At 33.4% G+C, this 20,742-nt stretch overlaps 1 long non-coding RNA gene across 1 annotated transcript; it reads right to left on the bottom strand.

Moving 5' to 3' along the window:
* Window positions 1–938: 938 nt before the first annotated feature.
* On the bottom strand, window positions 939–16,696 carry LOC127851598 (uncharacterized). The gene is made up of 3 exons (XR_008035838.1): window positions 16,478–16,696; window positions 11,578–11,661; window positions 939–1,863 (listed from the first exon to the last, which is right to left on the bottom strand). It is a non-coding gene; the product is annotated as an uncharacterized LOC127851598 (long non-coding RNA).
* Window positions 16,697–20,742: the final 4,046 nt, after the last annotated feature.

Genomic DNA, 20,742 nt, shown 5'->3' with positions numbered 1-20,742 from the left:
TATATACTCATACCAAGTTTCAATGAAATCCGCCAAAGCACTTCCAAGATATGGCTCCGGACACAAAAGTGGCTATTATAAGTAAAAAGCATTTTTTCAAGATACAAAGAGCCATAACTCTGTTTTTAAAAAATGGTATACAATGCCATTTGGGGTGCATCATCCTCTCAAGCATATATATACTCAAACCAAGTTTCAATGAAATCCGCCAAAGCAATTCCAAGATATGGCTCAGGACACAAAAGTGACTATAGTAAAAAGCATTTTTTCAAGATACAAAGGGCCATTACTCTGTTTTTAACAGATGGTGTTCAATGCCATTTGGCGTGCATCATCCTCTTATGCATATATATACTCATGCGAAGTTTCAATGAAATCCACCAAAGCATTTCCAAGATATGGCTCCGGATACAAAAGTGCCAGACGGACGGACAGCCGGACGGACGGACAACGCCAAAACAATATCCCTCCGCCTCTGGCGGAGGATAACTAAATGAAATGTGTCCCGGCTTCTACAGAGGAACCTATGCAACCATTTATGTGATACAGTCTCTTAATAAACCTCTGTAGTAACAATTTTAGTCTGTGCATAAAAGAATGCATGAACACAGTTTTTACAGTTTAATGATATTTCATCAAAACTTCATAATTCATGAACAAATATCAATACACCTGGCTTAAAAAAATAAGCAATTTATCAAACATTACACATATTAAGCAAGTTGTTGATATTACAAATAACATATTGGAAGAAAACAGCTAATATTCTGCAGTTATGCAGGCAACAAACATTTAAGCATAAGAGCCATTATCGTATAAGGCAGGGTATTAATGTTGCTGAAGAAAAATCATTCTCACATGTGACTTAAGAGTGTTAACATGTTTTTACCATAGCCATGTAAGGAAAAAGCTTTGCCCCCCCCCCCCCCCCCCCCCCCCTGGAGGCCATGTTTTTAAACCTTGATATCATTGTGACACATTGTATGACCAAGTTTCATGAAGACCGGACAATAAATGTGGCCTCTAGAGTGTTAAAAAGGTTTTTTTGATAGCTATGTATATAGACTTATACGGAAAAATGCCCCGCCCCCTGGTGCCCATGTTTTTGAACCAACCGGAACCATTTTTGAGCTTGCCCAAGATATCATTGGGACAAATCATCTGACCAAGTTTCATGATGAGGACAATACACCGGAACAATTTTTGAACTTGTCCAAGATATCATTGGGAAAATTGTTCTGACCAAATATCATGATGTATGGACAGTTAATGTGGCCTCTAGATTGTTTACAAGGCAAATGTTTACGCCCCACAACACATATCGCATGACGGACCATTAGCACATTGTGCTCAGGTGAGCTTAAGAGAAAAAGATAATCACTAGAAATTTGTTTCCACAAAAAATGTTCCTGTGCAACTTCCTTTACATGAACATACACAGTAGTGTGTCCTGCTTCATTAAAACATACTTTCATTCTTAAATATGTCTTGACATTGCTTTGGTCTGAATGTAAACAGAGAATGCCAAGGTCTTTAGCGTGCATATTGACAATAAATGGCTTTGGATCACTTCGTTCAGTATGTAACACTCAACCCTGATAGACACAGTGATCTCAACTTGACAGTCTCCAACGTCAGCTGAGTCTGGTTCTGTTGTTGACGATGACTAACCACACTGCATTGCTTTGTCTTCATACAATGCAGTGTTGAGAGGAGTATCATCCTCAGTGCTCAGTTATGGATTCATCCTCATCAAGCAGGAAACCATCGTCAAGCGCTGTTGGGGATGACTCATCATGTCAAGATGGCTTGTGCTTCTTCTGCACCCCATAACTCAGTCACTCCCTCCTGAGCATGGCCAAACTAAAAATACAAATGAGCATATCAGATGAACACCAAATCATATGATATGTATTATATATTATTCTAAATTTAGATAAAAAATATAAAGGCCTCATGGAATTTATAAAGAAGGCATATAAGTATGCAAGTTATAATGTTTCATAGGTGAATTATTTTTTCTTTCTATCAGCATTTTAACCTGTCAACATTCAGGCTGTTCAGTTGACTTGTTACTGCATATTGTAACAAGACTATTGCCAAGCAATAAATATCCCAAACCGGCTCCACCATTGTCAAAAATGCAACCATTGTCGGAATATTTTTTTACTGTTGGTATATCAAGAAGTTTTGACGTAGGAACAAACGAAATGACTTGCGTTAAGTCCATATAGCCATCTATCCATGTTTCAAGTTTCATGAAAACATATGAAGAACTTTTAAAGTTATTGCAGGATCCAGAAAAGTGTGACTGACTGACAGACAAACAGATCAAAAACCGGTAGGGGACAATAATGGCAATTTCTCAATAAGATATAACAGACTACTGCAGTTGACGTCCCCAAAAGCCAGTTACCTTTAAAATAGGGATTTATGTGTGTTACATGAAATTATGTTACATTGTCGCTTAAAAACACTTCCATAATACAAAAATTCATTTTCTTGTAATAGAATGAGCTTCATTTTTATGAATTCATTGTCATATTTCAGCAAATGAACACCGAAAGACAATAAACAACCAATCCACCATTTACACCACACAATACCTGGTAATAAGACAAAATTTTATTTCCAGGTATTGTGTAATATTAAATATTACCTGAGCTAAGACACCTTATTAAATTTCCTTCCTATATTATAAATTGATCAACAAGCACCTGTTTTAAATTAAAATCTTAGATTTAATATTCCTTGATTAATGGATTAAATCTAAATTATTAATTTAATTCTTATATTAATTATTAAATGACTATTGTATCAAAACTACATTTATAAATTAAATCATATATTAAATGCTCAATTTATTAAAAACTTCCTTAACTTTTAAAACTGAAGCACTTTTTTAATCAAGCACATTATTGATGGTTTTAACTGAACAAAATAAACAAACCATAATTTAGTCTTATTTACACAAAGTATGATAGTGAATGAGGATAAAGTCAAATAATAAATGTTAAGATTATTATAAAAAGTTGATTTAATTGGGGAGAGCTACCGAAATCTGGTATCATACTGTGTCTGCAATAATAAATTTGAGAATCAGATATATCAACTGATAAGAGACTTTTCATCACTCATATAGCCATTGACTAGATGACAAAATTAATTGGCATTTCTGTATGAAATATTACACAACATTAATAACTGGCATCAAGTTGACATCTTTAGTTGAGTGGTTTTTATGGATATTTATAAAAGTTAAAAAAGGAGGAAAGAAAATCCATCTCTGTGTGCGCTTAAATTGAATCCAGATATTGAGAAATGCTCAGTTGTTCATTGTTTAAGAAATCAATACTTATGAACCAGTATCATATTATACTTAAAATTACTTTACTGTAATTAACATGCACAGGTTGAATTTGAGCTTTAATTCCATTGAAATACTAGCCATAACCCTTGTCAACTGTAATCTCCCATAATCTCCCTCCTTGTAATGCCAGCTTGAGTCCATTTCTGTGTAATAAATTTATTTTTAGTCATTTTTGTATTATTTAATTTCAATCAACTTGAGATATATTTGACTATTCGAGTGCTTGACAGTATAACGTAAGCCATCATGGAGATGGGGGGATTGGGGGGGTATAACGTGGCTGTGTGATCATTTAATAGATGATCTTTCAAAAATAAGAAAAGTGGGGGGTGGAGCATGGGGCAGGGGGGGACTTCTGGGGTGGGGCGTGGGGGGGGGGGTGGTTTTGGCATTGTGGTTTGTCAAGTAAGTGTTGTTTTGTCAAACTTTAACATAGATTTATCAATAATATGCATATTCTAAGTATGAAAGGGGCCATAATTCTGTCAAAATGCTTGATACAGTTGTCTGCTCTTTTTATAGATTGGGGTCATGTTGGTTAAGAAGTATGCACAATATGAAAGCAATATGTCAAGGGACATAGGAAATATTTGGGGTAGTACGCAAACTTTAACATAGATTTATCAATAATATGTATATTCTTAGTATAAAAGGGGCCATAATTCTGTCAAAATGCTTGAAAAAGTTGTCTGTCTTGTTCATAGGTTGGGGTCATGTTGGTAAAGAAGTATGCAAAATATGAAAGCAATATGTCAAGGGACATAGGAAATATGTGGGGTAGTACGCAAACTTTAACATTTGCACGCTAACGCCAACGCAAACGCCGACGCTGGGTTGAGTAAAATAGCTCCACTTTATATATTTGATATATAATAGTTGAGCTAAAAAATCAAGTTTATCACATTCTTTCAGTTATGATTGCCATTTGCCCTTATTCATGCACCTGCAAATTAAGATAAAAAAAGTCTGTAGTACATTTCTTATGTTATATAGGAATTTCACTAAGCAAATGTGAGCAAAATTCGCACATTAGAGAAAAAAGTTATGCTGATTCAAGCACCATTTGTATGGCTTTAATCAGTCAAAATTTGGAAGTTTTTTTCGAAAGAAAAAATGGCTGATAGCAAGTATGTGAAAAATGTGGTAAATAAAATCTTGTATAATTTGATGGTTTCAAGGAACATCATAATGAAAATATGGGAAAACCATAAAACTCAATCAGCACATAAAATCATCCATGGTATATGTTTTCATTTTTAGTCGCTACAACAATGAGGAGTTTGAGGAAACCAATCAAAAGAACAACCAACAGACAGGGCAAAAACAATATGTCCCCCACTATAGTGGTGGGGGACATAAAAAGATATACGGCGTTTATTGTGGTTGGAGTTGCTGAAAAGTAAAGAGTTCAATGAATGAGATCAAAGATAGCGAATGTCTTTTTCGGTGCAGTTCTTAGCTATACCACATGCAGTACAAGATGGTATGCGGGGTTTTTGCGGCTTATTTAACAGTATTACATATTGCTGGTCATAAATCTATAATACAAAACAGGAGCCAAAAGAAGAATGGAAGTGAAATTAAAACATATAAGTCAACCAGCCACACCCGACGTATCCGTACATATTTAAAATATTAATACGCGTGTTCGTCGAACAAACCCGTTTTAATGGTTTGTTGGGCATTTCTATTTGATTCGATTATTTACAGTATCGTGAATCGTCGTGCACATGCACTAGTCAATATGGTGGAATAATTCTTGTTAAATTTATCAAAAATAATATTTATCATGGTATTGTTGGAAACACAATAAGATTCTTTTATTGACATACCATAATTACATCGCTCAAATCAGCCAATGGAATAAATAAGGTGTCTTTATTCGTGTCTAGCCGCGGGATATTTTTTATTTGAATTATATTGATTATTTACAAAGCTCACGTATGGTGAAAAGCTGGCTTAAACAGCTTCACAGCAAAAGTACAATTGAAACATATAACTGTTAAGCGGGTGCTTATTATAGCACAAAACCAAACCTGCTTAATTGGCTTTGGAGATAATCTGTGTACTGGGGCAGGTGTTGTCCCCCAATAGCTTATCTTATCAGTTTATTTATAACTGCAGTGTGATTGCTCTAAGAATGAAGTGAAGCAAAATGTCAATATCACAAAACAGTGTTACTCTCAGTTGCAACTGGGCAGACATGTGGTCAATTACTCGAAAAAGTAATCAATTAAATTAATGTTTTTAACTTATTTTTCAAACATGATTAATGGTTTTTGTTCATTTAACAATTATTATTTGGTAATCTGAACTAAAGTGATCAAATTATTTATTAATGAATCTATTCATGCATTTAATAATATTTGGGCTTCTATACACTTTATCAAACACTGTTGATCTAAAAAAAATATATATCCTATTCTTATCCTATTAATTTGCACACAAAAAAAGAAAGATGTAGCATACTGCATGATAATTGCATTTGATGTTTATGGGCATTTGAAAAGTGTGGTCACTCATAAGACTTCTATCAGGATGGATAGAAAATGCCAGAGTCCCTCCACTGGTGCAGAAGTTGCATCAATTGCTTTTTTACAAAGTAACTTTTATACATGGGTTAACATGGTTCAGTAAAAATTGCATGAAATCAATAATTTGACTGATTACTTAACTGTTCCCACACCTAGCTCCAACACTTATTTTTTGCATAAATGCAGATCATCAATGCATTAGACTGTATTCAGAACTTCGCTAATCGTTAGGTACAATCAACTTTTTACCGTTATGACCCTATTGTCACATGAATATTCTGGTATTTACTGAGTTTTAACAAAACTATTGCCATGCAATATAACTCCCCTACCGGTAAAACTCCACCATATTCAGCAATATTTCTAGTCTATTTGTTGCCATAGCAATCAGAATTCTTGTTGTTGGAACAAAATGAAATGACGTGCATAAACTCCCTTTTGCCATCTATCCATGTTTCAAGTTTCATGCAAAAATATGAAGAACTTTTAGTTATCGCAGGATCCAGAAAAGTGTTACAGAATGACCGACTGACAGACAGACAGAGCAAAAACCCTAAGTCCCCTCCAATTTCACCAGTAGGAGGAAAGAACAATACACAACCCCGTGGATCTAGGTCAATTTTATTTGTACCTCATGTAAATTAGTGGAAAAACCATTTGTAGGCAAGTTCGGAATAATAACTATTGTTCAGACTTAATCCCTTGAAATAACCCTAGGGCGAAGGGCAATTAGAGATCTACACCACTTGAGTAATTAACCCTTTGCATGCTGGGACATTTGTTGTCTGCTAAAATGTTGTCTGCTGAATTTCTAAAATTACCATTTTCTTGGATTTATTTTTCAAAGAATACTATCAGAAACAGTTTGGATCCTGATGAGATGCCTCGTTCTGTCGCATCTCATCTGGATCCAAACTATTTGCAAAGGCCTTCAACATTCGGTTCCAGCACTGAAAGAGTTAACTACATGAAAAGTTGGCAAGTTATCTGATGTTGTTCATCTGTCATGTGTCTTCATGAACTGAAATTGAATCTGCTTTTTGGTCAAAAGTAATCATAAAAGTAATCATAAAATAATAATGAGTCATGACCTCTTGCACATAGCAGTAATCTATATTATTATTATTTAAGTTATACAAAAGAAATAATTAATGATCAATCCATGATTAATGGAAAAAGGAATCAATTAATAAGCATGATGATAACAGATTAACAATTGTTATTATCCCATGTCTGCAACTTGCAACTTAGCAACTTATTGAAAATATAACCCCATTTCTCAGGTAAAACGTGTTATCAACTTATCAAATAATTATGAATTGTTATTTGTACTAAATACTTCAGGTAAAAATGAAAGTTATATTTAAAATTTAACATTTGCACTACAATAGATAGCAACTTGTGCTTCAGTGATGTGAGACACAAAGATAATATTATCTGAAAGCATGTGCAATACCCTTAATGTTTTGAAACATATTTTGCATGAAATGCAGTGCCCCACATAAGCTGCGTATCTGCGTCTTTCACCCTAATACATTGTTTAAAAACGTTAAGAAATACAATATTATGCGTATTGAAAACGCAACCAACTAAACTTTTACACAAATTCATCAAATTTAATGTGTATGATAAATAGCTTCAACCGAAAATCCTTTGCTCATTTTCGGTATTTTCTCTTTATAATTATTATTGTAACGTGGCGACAGTTTCATTCAGCAAGCGCCTGGATGATGGAGCAGGACAACAGTCAAAGCTACTCAAATGTTCTGCGGACTATATTTCATATTTAATTATAGCGTCTGACCAAATTATTTATGACGACATTCATGCTTTTTCAATCTGACTTAATTTGTCGCTCATTAAGCATGCATTTGTAAAGCGTCTGAACTTTCAGTTTCTATTACGATGCAAAATAAAAATGTCTAAGAGAGGTAGAAAGACGTCCGCAATTAATGCCCCAAAAAATCAGTCGATATGTTTGACAGTTACAAAGATGTCAGTTAACATCAGTTTTTTTTAAGTTTAAAGTTTATATTATGGACAGTTTCAAGGATTAAAGCTGTTATGAAACATAAGTTTTTAAAGTTAATAATGATAGTTTACAGTTTTATTGAATCAATACAAGTGTGCAGCAACAGAAGTAAAACAGAATGATTTTAATGTATGTATTTTTATAACTTAATTCACCCTATTTTAAGAATGAAATCACCCTATTTATTTGTGAGCAAAGCTCACAAATAATGCAGACACAATTTTGCAGATCAGTATGGATCAGTATGGGCTTAGGTACGGCAGGAATCGTAACCTGTGACTGCCTGTGTGGATAACTCCAGTAAACTTTAGCAGACGATAATGCTTCTGCTTTAATATCCGCATCTACCTATTCTCACTGGCACAGTACATAGAGTGTATTTAACAACTTGTGGCAAGACAAGGTTGGCCAGTCTAGAGTTTATAATTGAAATCTGTACATATTGGCTGCTTTCATGAAAAAACGGGGCTTAATGAATGTCAAATAAGATTAGCCTGTGCACACTGATTAGCTGTATCAATGATTTGGAAGAAACACACATCTCGACATGTGTGTTAAGACACACTCTTTATAAATTTGAATGGGTTGTGATCATTTCAAACTTGCGATATAAAAAGCTATAACATAATTTTGAAAACTGAGTTATGTCTAAGATTATACAACATTAAAACAAATTCAGTGCCATCAGCGCTTTGATTTTCAAAATCAATGGGTAAAAACTATATTTCCCAAATAATTATCTGGGCAATGGAAATGTACAACTCTCTTATCTTGAAATTTTAATGAGAAAATCAGAGCTTCCCTTAACATAATTATTTTTTGTATTTTCATCACACCCTAGGGTGAATTAAAAAGAGACAAAACAAAAACAATTTATTTTCTGATAGAATATTGGAAATAGTGTTATATTGGAAATAGTGTCACACAGCATTTTTAGTGAATGTTCAAAAGAAAATGTAAATACATTTAAAATGCTAAAATAATTATGGATGACGATGAAAAATGTACTGATATATATATAAAAAGGGCTTATGAAATAATGGGAACAAATTAAAATGAATGTTGCCAGATTGAAATCTCATTGTGGTTTTTCCAGAGACTGTTGATCATCTATTATGTGAGCACACGTGAGCATTTTGAAGCCCTTATAACAATTGTAAGTCTGTCACATTGAATCTTAAATTACGAGTCTGAATATTGAATTGTGTAAAAGGTCCCTTTTTTGGGCTGGACTAAATGACAGCCAACATATGACATTGAAAACAAGTTTTACTGGAAAGTGTAACATGAGCAGTATAACAATTGGCCCATTGACATCCCATATGCACAAATATTTTAACTCTTGGGTAAACTCATAACAAAAATATAATACTTGTATAAATAATAAATAAGGATTTGTAAAAAAAACAACCTTGGAAGATTGCCAGTAGTATTACACATGAATAAAACTATGTATCTGAAACTGATAATATTGTCTTTGTGAAATGTATAAGCCCATCATTCTCAATAACTAAATCAATTACAACTGATAGATTTACCATGCCAACACATTGTTTTAAACAATGATTATAAAACTTTTCGTATTCATTTAAAATTAATAAAAATAACTCAAATCTGAATATAGTATAACCTGGAGATAATAAGATATTTGTGCAGAGTTTGTCTTTCAGCTTATCAGTTGCTGTGTTACTGATTGTTATCTAACAAACCTTGGATGACTGTGCTCTATAGGGGTCTAAGGTGACACAATCAGATAAGACTGGATGCATGTATTTAAGAGGGCACAAGGCATTTATTTATAAATGGCATTAAATAAAAATGGAAACAAGTGCAAGAATGTTCTCTATTTTTAACTAACTAACAGCTCAGAGATTATGGGCATTCAATAATGATGAAATAATTTTGTTCCTAAAAAAACAACATTTATCAAAGAGAAACTTAACACATAAAATTGTATATTTGGTAACCAAAAAATCTTTTCTTGCTGAAATTGTGATGTTCACACCATGAATGCATTTTGTTATGTAATATACAATATTTCTACGAATTCGCTTATGGTATTGACACAACTTACATGTAACTGAATTAAAAACAAGCGCTGTCTCCATAGGATGACATATACCCAAAAAAAACGCTTTGATAGTTGAAAGTTATGTTAGACTGCTAAATAACAGAACAAATTTTCGAAACCTAAATGCTGACTCTAACTTCAAGGTCATGGCCACAGGAATCAAGATTTGTGTGTGTCTGGAAAGGTCTTTTCCATTTAGGTTATACTATGAAACCTAACCGCAGATTTCAAAACCAAAATTTGTGTGCTCATAGAAAGGCCTTGTCCATATACACATGCATACCAAATATGAAGGTTACATCTGAAGCGACATAGAAGTTATGAGCATTTTTGGAAACATAAATGCAGATTTTAAACCTTTACGCGGACCTTAAGTTCAAGGTCAAGGTCAATGAGGTCGAAATTTGTGTGGGTATGGAAAGGCCTTGTCCATGTACACATTCATACCAAAAATGAAGGTTACATCTGAAGCGACATAGACTTATGAGCATATTTTTTAAAGTGTGACGGACAGACAGACAGATGCACAGTGTGATAACTATATGCCAACCATCCGGGGCATAAAAAATACCAAAAACTATTGCATGCCTCATTGAAACTATGGCGACAAAAATGACTTTTTTAATTGAAAATATCTTATAAATAGTAAATGTGATGTTATTTTATCATTATTCAATAAATGACATAAAATATACAAGACACAATGAGAAATGGGCAAAAAAGGAACATGTTACTGAGTCCTAACTAATGGCTGGAAGGTCATTATGGATATAACATGATTTTAAGTGTCTTAATTACCATGACATTGAACATTCACATAATTTTGAAGTCAGCTGTAACAATAAGAACATAATTAAATAAAGATAAGGACTTAACAAACAAAACTCAATTTACAAAATGAATTTCTCAAAATACCTTCCCCAGAAAATATACTCCATCTAAACAGTAATAATGTAATGATTTAATAAACAGTGATTTTAGATTTTTAAGTCTGTACATTGAAACCATAGTCCTTCTTAGTTTCTTAACTGTTTTAGAAAATAAATAAGATATTGTGGAACACATAACCTGAAGTTTTTTTTAGCAAAATATTAGGAGATATTCAGCCACATTCTCCACCTTTTAGAGTTTTTGGAGTTTTCCCCAAAGCAAGGCAAAGATTTCCCACTGTGGTGTATAAATAGGTTTTTGTTGTCATTAATGTACACTCTTACTCGTTATTATATGATATTTAACTCTTAGACATAGCTAAATCTTTCAGTTAATACAATTTATTAAAGGCAATAGTTAATTGTTCTTATCTTGCAGTGTTCTATACTAAACATAACTAATGCTTTTTAAATTGCTTATTTTTAAAACAAAAAAACTCTTTTTATGGGTACACACTAATTTTTATAAACAGGCTATATAATTTTGTCAATTAATCCAATAAATTATTGCAAACCAAACTGAAAATACGTGTGTGTTTGGTTGCTTTTTATTCCCCAAAACAGCACAGTAGACATTTAGTTTTGACACAGTTCAAATGGTAGTATGTGAACAAGTCCCCTTTAATTTGAAAATTACTCACCATTATGTAGCGTTTTTCACAGGTATTGTACAACGATCCAATAATATATGGTACTGATCTTCATCTGATAAGATTTTTTAAGTGCTGAAATATAAATACATAATTATAATGTTTTAGTTGCAATTCATTATGATCAGGCCCATAGCCAGGGTTTTGAAAAGAGAGATGCGTATTTTCCCATTAATGATAGTTAATTGAGCAACAAAGTGGCGAAGAGGATAGGTGCGGGAGAGGCTGCCACATCTTGCATTCAGGGGGGGGGGGGGGGGGGGGGGTTTGAAGGTCCACCCCTAAACAATTTTTTTAATGATACTTAAAATCCTGCATTCTGGTGCCTTTTTATATGTCTTTTAAAAGAGACTGAATTTATAGATCATTATTATATGAACTTTCACTTTCATTGACCATACTCAGTGACTGATCCAAAAAAATTGGGTTTGAATGCTCCCAACGCCCCCCCCCCCCCCCTGGCTATGGGTATGATGTTCAGCACACAATCAAACAATACACATAATTAAAATAATAAATGTTAATTATAATGCGAAAAAGTTTACACCATAGATTTCCATTAACAAGTAATTGATTGCCTGATAATAAAGGTCAATTTGGTGCAGTCACACCAGCAACCAGTATTCGATTCCCATTCTGGGACCGTTTTCAGACGTTTCCCCCAAGAAGTTTCCTCCCCCCCCCCCCCCCCCATTTTAGTTTAAGTGCAGCTGTTTCCCCCCCACCCCCAATAAATTTATACTTGTTTGTTTGAAGTATAATCTTGATTTTTATCAAATGATTATTTCGTTTATGAAGTCTTTAAGTAACATTATCTATGAAGCAGCCTGTTTTGTTTTTTTGGTTCATTTGTTAAACTGTGTAAGGAATGTACGTAAATCATTACCGGTAATTAATTTAAATCAATTTTTTATTTTTTTTAAATGGGATTGTAAATAGTAATAGTCAATAGTAAATATTCTGCATAACTAAACATATAAGTGTCCAACTTTTTATTATACTGTATGATAATCTTGATGACAGACTGAATCAATATGTAAAAAAATGATGGAAAATAATAATGTATGAAGGGATATATAGACATCAAAATGGAATATGAATATAATATCCAATTCACAAACTCCGAAAATGTCTATCACTATGATATGTATGTATAATATTATAGTATTGCAGTAAATTCTAATAACAGAATGAATCAGTGTAAAATGTTTTAAGTATATACAGGTATAATTGAATTAGTTTGTACTAAAATGAATTCATTACTTCAATAATTATAATTATTTACTTTGTAACATATTATTCCAAATAAAAATGATCATCAAAGAACATAAAAGGTGTGCTTTTATTCAATTCATTAATACAATAATAGTTTAATTTGTAACATACTATTTCACTTAAAAATGACCATCAAAGAACATCAAAGCTGTGCTTTTACTCAATTTTTCAATGATCTCAATTAATAAAAGAAAAATTTCAGGCACTTATAACAACAATTATAATTAGATCTATTTAATTGGAAAATGGTCATGGGGTGAAACGTCCAGGAAGAAATTGTCTGGGGACGAAACCTCCTAATTTTCGACACGTCAAATATAGTGACGATTAAGATTGAAAATGGTGAAACATATTAATAGGAACTCTTTTTGACATAGAACTCTACATGGCTGTCAACTTTAATTGTTATGTTAATCCTCTTTTGATTACAGATTTTTTGCAAGTTTCCAGCACCACCATATCATGTAAAACTGTCAATGCCGCCCAAACAACGAGTACCTGCTTTCGAACCCTTCAGTGTACATCATTTAAAATTAATTCACCCCATGATTTGACCATGGTCACGTGACTTGTCAAGCAAAGTTGAGAACGAGAATAAGACCATGTTTTTATAAGTTGTTATAATGAAAATCATAACATATGTAAAAAGCATTAAGGAATACTACAATTTTTAAGTGTTTTATGATTACTCTATAAATTCGACATATTTTTTATGCATTTTCAATGATATGCCGCTAGGTGCAAGTCGGCATAAACAAATTACATATACAGTCAAGTTACCATTACCTGATCAGTAGAGTAATACAGTTGTTCTGGTGAAAAGCAATAAATGGTTTGAGACTTCTTTTACACCAGCACCCGATTGTATAAACGCTGGTTAAAGTAACCGCTCGGTTATATTCAAACCTTGGTAAGTTTGCGGTTATTCAGGTAAAGTAACCTTCAAGGTAACTCGATTGTATAAACACAATATACCGCAAAGTAACCTTACCGCGCATAGTGGAATTTAACCACCGGTAACTTTAACCAAAACATTTCCACAATGCATTTTCTAATGACGTAATTTCCGCGGGAAGTGTCACACTTCTAAACAGAGACATGTATTTTTTTATCAAATTCATGAAATTCACAATAAAATAAAAGGTAAATTTTAACCATGAGTTCATCAAAATGACCAGGGACAAATTGATAATGATGTCGGGATTGGCTTCATTTAGCGGAATCCCTGGTGCTTACAAACTGCAAGAGAGTGCTTACAAAGACGTCTATTCTTCTAGCTGTTCTAGATGTAACATAAAAATTATACGTGGTCGTCGTAACATGCTAGACTATTCTTCTAATTTGGCTTATGTTTAAAAAAAACTTACTTTCTTTCTTGTCCAATAAGGGAATTTACCATAGACAAATAAAACATTGTTCAAGATTAAATATATCTTTGCATGCAGAAATGCAACCGAGTTCACCAACGGCTATTATTTGTGTCGTGTTCTGAGAAAACTGGGCATTATGCATGTGCGTAAAGTGTCGTCCCAGATTAGCTTGTTAAGTTCGCACAGGCTAATCAGGGACGACACTTTCCGCCAAAAATTGATTTTTGTTAAGAAGGGACTTCATTTTAACAAAAAATGTCCTAAAAGCGTAAAGTGTCGTCCCTGATTAGCCTGTGCGAACTGCACAGGCTAATATGGGACGACACTTTAAGCACATGCATTATGCCCATTTTTCTCAGAACACGACACATTTGATAAACTGCTCCGGTTCATTTTAACAGCAGTAATGTACATAGAGTACATGACGTAGCTTGTGACGAAGAAAGTTTATTGAGTTCTCATTTGAATATAATGATATGATGGCATAAGGGTCTTTATTTTACTATGCTAAAATAATTATCAAAGACCCTAGATGCAAACTCGTCAATTATTGAATTAAATTGATTATTTATGGATTTTAAAGGATTATTAAAAGTAAGATACTAGTTCGAACGTGTTTTGTTTTTTGTTTGTACTTTTGTTGTTCCCTGTTCTCGGAGAAATGATTTTAACATGGGCGACATTGATGCATCGGATCACACACGGCATACCCATAACAGAATATAAGAAACACGTTATGTGCGTCCTTAAATTCGTCGTCCGGAAATCGTATTGCCCTGTAAATTAAGTCAGATAAAGTGTCAGTCGCTGCAATTTGTTGTTTACTCGTCGAAATTGTGAAGGTCGTCGATGGTTAGCTTTTATAATGTCGCGCGCCGCGGCCATTTTGTGTAAGTTACCTCTCGGTTACTTGTAATTACCCACCTAGGGAAGCAGGGTATGTTTTAACGGGGTTTTAACCGATCGGTATAACTAACCAAATTTTATACAAACGCTTACCGACCAGTAACCAACATGTTACCGACTTTTAACCGTCGGTATGTGGTTAACCGCCGGTTTAACTGTTTATACAATCGGGTGCAGTAAGATTAAATATTACCTTGGTTTACTGTTTTAGCACATAGTCTTATTTCTAAGCGCAGACAAAATGTATTTGTGATACCTTTTTTCGCGTCAGAATTCATGCATTACCGGATCAGTTGTAGCCATAACAGATCACGCAATCGAAACCATTCAGGAGGGCACCTAACACGCTATTTGAACTGTTGAAACATGAACTGTGTCGTTTACAATGACCTCCTATCATTGCCAGCTATTAAATTAAATTATATTCATTGTTTTTGTTATTAATTGTTTTCTATATGTTATCTTGTATCTACACTTTAGGCATGACGTGTGAATTATCTGTTGAAAATTCTAAATATGTAAATTGTTTGAATCATATCTAATCATCGATATTGAACATGGAGCATAAATTAAACATTCAGATTGAGATCATTTATTGAAAGAATCAACAGGATTTGCATATATTTTAATATAATATATTATCAATACGCATATTATCACGCTTGATCCGTTATTGCCTTAATTCTTCATTTTAATAAGGTGTTGCAAAATTTTAAACACGAATCAAAACTGAAATGGACTTTTGCAAGCACATAGACTATTAAATGGCCTATAAATTAATGCGTAAACTTCTTACTTTCCAACAGAGTTATAGCATGTGGCCGCAAAAAATGTTCAACCTCGATTTGGAAATGAGACGGAAGTCAACTAAGTTGTATATACATGTCAGCAAAACATACCGAAATGTTTGACAAAGAGTAGCTCAGATAACGATTAAGTCAATGCGTTTTTAAGAACAAGCCTTGAAGATGCTGTGTGCAAATAATCTTCTAAAAATGTCAACTATTTATCTCTTTATGTAGACTTGAACATCAAAGTGATCCGCTATGGGTAATGATCCAGTAATGGTAACTTGACGATACATAAAAAAGGTGACGAAGTGCGTGTGCGCGCATGTGTATGAAATGTAAACAAATGAAGGGTTCGAAAAAAAGGTGAGATTCGAGAATAGGTACTTTAACGATAGATCTAATTGTTTTTTGTGTTGATATAGGTGGGGCTTAAAAGGTACTCTGGTTGACCCACATGGCACAAGACCATGTTAACTTTAAAATATGTATTTCAGTGAGTCAGAGATTAATGCATAGAATTAAGCTCTTAATATTAAAAATTCTTCCCACCTTTTGAGTCTAAACTGCAGGAGCTCCAGGTCCACACATTGTGATATGCACCGATAATGCATATTCATCATCACACACTGTCAAATTATTCAGGTGAGGAAGGAACTAAGAAATATAATACATGTACACAATTGTTCATAACCTGTGGCTTTTCAACCCTAAAAATGCAGCAGAAGTAAACCTGTTGTGAAAAGTTGATGTTTAAGAAATTAAAAATAATCTTCAGTACACTTGATTTACCACACAGACTAGGGCTAGATTGCACTTTACCGGTACGCAGTTGTGTTTACGGCGGTTCCTAAAACGCATAGGGTAAAACGCATACAATATATATATATATCGTTGAAAAACGCATACGATATGATGCGCGGTAGCCCCCGATATTTAGGAAATGTATAGGATAAAAAGGATTATTAGGTTTTAGGATTATTAGTTAGGTTTTGCAGGTTATGGTTCGTTTTAACGTTCTTTTTTTGTGCCGGTAAAGTGCAATTGCCCCAGAACTTCCAGATTGTTAAAAGTAAACGTATTGTGTCTGGTTTGACTTTTCAACAACAAATACTGACAAAAATACCCCTCGTATATGTATAATATAGTGTATATATAATGCCTATACGGGACGTATTTTTTTCAAACTGTGTTTTTTGTCAAAATTCATTGTTGAAAAGTCAAACCAGACACAAAACGTGTACATTTAAAAATCTGGAACCCCTGGGGTAAGCTCGAGGGGGGTGTAGGGTCCGGGGGGGGGGGGGGGGGGGGCAGAGCAAATTGATGATACTGCTGCCTGTGACTAGATCTACAATACTGTAACGACACTGAATTGCACTTAAGTATGTGAATAATTTCATGATCGTTCAATTAATGGATTTTTTTTAAACATTTGACCAACAAAATGTTTATTTTAGTACATACATAAAATACAAAAAAATAATCGATTATACAAGTGGATTATTGCCATTCAATCCAAACTGTTTCCTGTAATTTACAGTGTAATTGTCAGTGTTATGTGTGGATATTTATGAACTATGACAACATGTTCGTCCACAAACATGGTGTATTGTAACATGAATCTTGGACAAACATTTGTCAGAGCAGCAATTACTGGTAGTCGCATGAGGGTGGTGCAACGATCTTGTTAAAAATCAATCTGGTTGTCACATATTTTCGTGTCCTTAAAATATTCAATATATTGCAAGCCTATGATTTCCCTAGATAAACATATTTTAACATAAACTTGTTACTGTTAATTACAGAAGGCATATGGCTACCATATAGCATTAGCTCAAAAATATTGTTGAACAACAATGTAATTCTATATGGACAAATTTTTGTTTTATTTCTGGTTTGACGGCCATGAAATGAGTCAATATACATACTATTGTATATTATATAGAAGATTATTATTGAAAATCAATTATTTGAAAAAATATACAATGTAATAGGCGAACTTAATAACTTACACACAGTAGCGCTAGACAGTTAAATCTTGAATAAAGGAAGTTGGAAAATGTCTAAAATTGATATTGTATTTGATTGATTACACTGATGTTTACTGTATTTTGAATGTAACATACATATATGATTACTCAAAAAGGTGTTTTTTTGTATTAAAGTTATATGGAAAGCCCCATTAAACACCCACAAGAGGTTCTTTGTAAATGGGCGGGGAGCCCCGTAAAACCCCCATTGGGGTTCATTAAAAATGGGAGTTTGACTGGGTCCCCCGTCAAACCACCCACGGGGGACCCGTTTAACCACCTACGGGAGTTTAATGGAAATGGGAGTTTGGCGGGAGCTTCCGTAAAAACCCACGGGGGAAGAAAATCTACAAACACTTTATTTTCTTATTTAAGTACATATTTCTTACAATTATGACTTGAGCATGTGTATTTGTAAACATTGGACCAGAAAACAAAGCATTATATTTAAATTTTTTTTTTTTTAAATATAGGTAAAATTCTCCCGTCTGGAAAAATTACCCGTGGGAGAATTGCAATTCTTAACGGGGGAGCCAAAACCCCGTTGAAATTTCACGGGGGATGGCAACTTTATCATCAAATAACTTTTTTTTCCAAAAACATTTTAACTCTTTTTTCAAATATATGTATGTACTAATTGTCCCCTACAAATATGCAAAATTCCATAACAATTGTTCAATAAATAAAAAAAATAAGTTTGCAAATAATCTGGATTTGCAAACTTAATCTGGATACTGTTTAAGTGTTAATTTACTGAATACATATATTGGCTGTCTCTTTTTATCAAAAAGGTACTCAGCCCATGAATAATACTGTTATAACAAATGACACTTTACCTGCATGTATGTTAAAATGGACGAGCATTTTTGAAACTATTCAATAAAAAGACTAAAATCGTATGTTTTGAAGGCCATTTTCTATAACCAACGATTCTACACTCCAATGGTTTCAGTTTATTATTATACACCGAATTATTGGTACAAACTATCTCTTGTATAAAATCAATTGTAAAGCATCATCAGAATGCTCTTTCTGTCATCATGTGCCAGAAGCAATCGAACACATGTTTGGGGAATGTAGATACATGTATGTTCAAATGTTCATTGCAGAACTGTTTGATGGTTTTGAGGTATTTGCTGACCTTATAAATGCACCCTCGTTTATGTTAGGACATAACAACACAAATGCTTCTCTTAATAAAAGTTTTCTTCTTACTAAACAATTTATATATAATTTTAAAATGAATAAAAAAGTACAAACCGTTATCGCGGCAAAATAATATTGTTCGATTCAGTATAATATTTTAAAGCGAATGAATGTCTTCTGCAAGTTCAAAGCCCTGTTTTGGGGTCATATGTCTCCGACCGCGAAAGTCTTGTTATATTACCTTAGCTATGTAACTGTGTGCACTTGTCTTCTTTGCAATACTGTAAGTTAAACATTGTGACAGAATATGTTAGCAGTATGTTTATTTTACAATTCATGTATATATTTATTGCTCTGTATGCAGTAATGACAGTTTGTATGTTTTTAACCACGCAGTTATTATATTAGCACTTGTATACAATGCGATATTGTACAGCATGCATTATGATCTGTTGTATATACTAATGATGAACGGTGTGGAGGCCGATGGCCTCGACCCCCACATACATATAGGCGAGGCAAAGAAAATACATAGAGCAAAAAATATTCGAAACAGTGTTCACAACCCCTTATCATTAAAAGCAATAGACCGAGCACAAAACACGCAACACAAACGCTCGTTAGTGAATGATTCTACAAGCGATGTCTGTCCGATGATATCATGGATGATCTATATTGTTCCTTGAACTCCTACGTTTTGTAGACTCAATTCAATTTATATATTCTAGAGCTGTTGTCTGATAACTTATACACTATTTCTACATTTTAGTATGTCGTTAGTACATGCTACAACAACGTCTTGTTTAATTAAATAGTTTCTTTTTTAAGTCAGAATTTGAATGTTTTAGATGTCCATATTACGTATGGTTTAGTAGTTGGAGCTTATGTGCATAACTTGTAGTGTTCATGTAGTTTCACTAATGTGTGTAAATAAAGTACAGATGTTTAAAGAACATGCATTCATGTATCTCTTGAATTGTGTGAAAACTGCAACGTTAGTTTCTCTTGCGTTGTATGACTAATTTCCGGTGATTGTTACCTTTTTTATCATAATGACTTCATTTTTTTGTGTCTTCGAACATCTTATATATGTTTTGTTATGTATAAAATATGTGTGAATGCGTAACACCGTCATAAGTACAACAAGAAGACATATGCAATTTCTTCCATGACAAATGTATGGTGTTGTTCATTACAAATTATCATACACGCTGACTATCATTGTAGCATATTGTATTTTGGCAGTTAAGATCATTTTGTAGACGCACGTCGAGAAATACATTGATATAATTTAAAGATAAAGTAACATACGTTAAGATAATTGTACAAGAAAATATCAAGTGGTTGTAAATTTATATGGCAATTATATTTGTGTATAGACCATTACTTTGATTACCATACTGTTCCACTGGTCTTTTAAATACAGCCACATATTGCAGCTAGGAAAGTAAGACATCCATATTTTAACAAATACTTATCAAAAACATATTAAAGAGCCTTTCCCCAAGTTGATTCTTTATTTTTAAAAATTATGCCCTACTTCGAAGATGAGGTGGTATATTGTTTTGTTGGATATCGGTCGTTCTGTCGGTAGACCTGTTTGTTTTCGATAAATTACTCGTCCACGAACTGACCGAT

The sequence above is a fragment of the Dreissena polymorpha genome, chromosome 11, assembly GCF_020536995.1.
Source record: "Dreissena polymorpha isolate Duluth1 chromosome 11, UMN_Dpol_1.0, whole genome shotgun sequence".
NCBI lineage: Eukaryota > Metazoa > Mollusca > Bivalvia > Myida > Dreissenidae > Dreissena > Dreissena polymorpha.
This window is presented reverse-complemented; position numbering and strand designations above follow the sequence as displayed.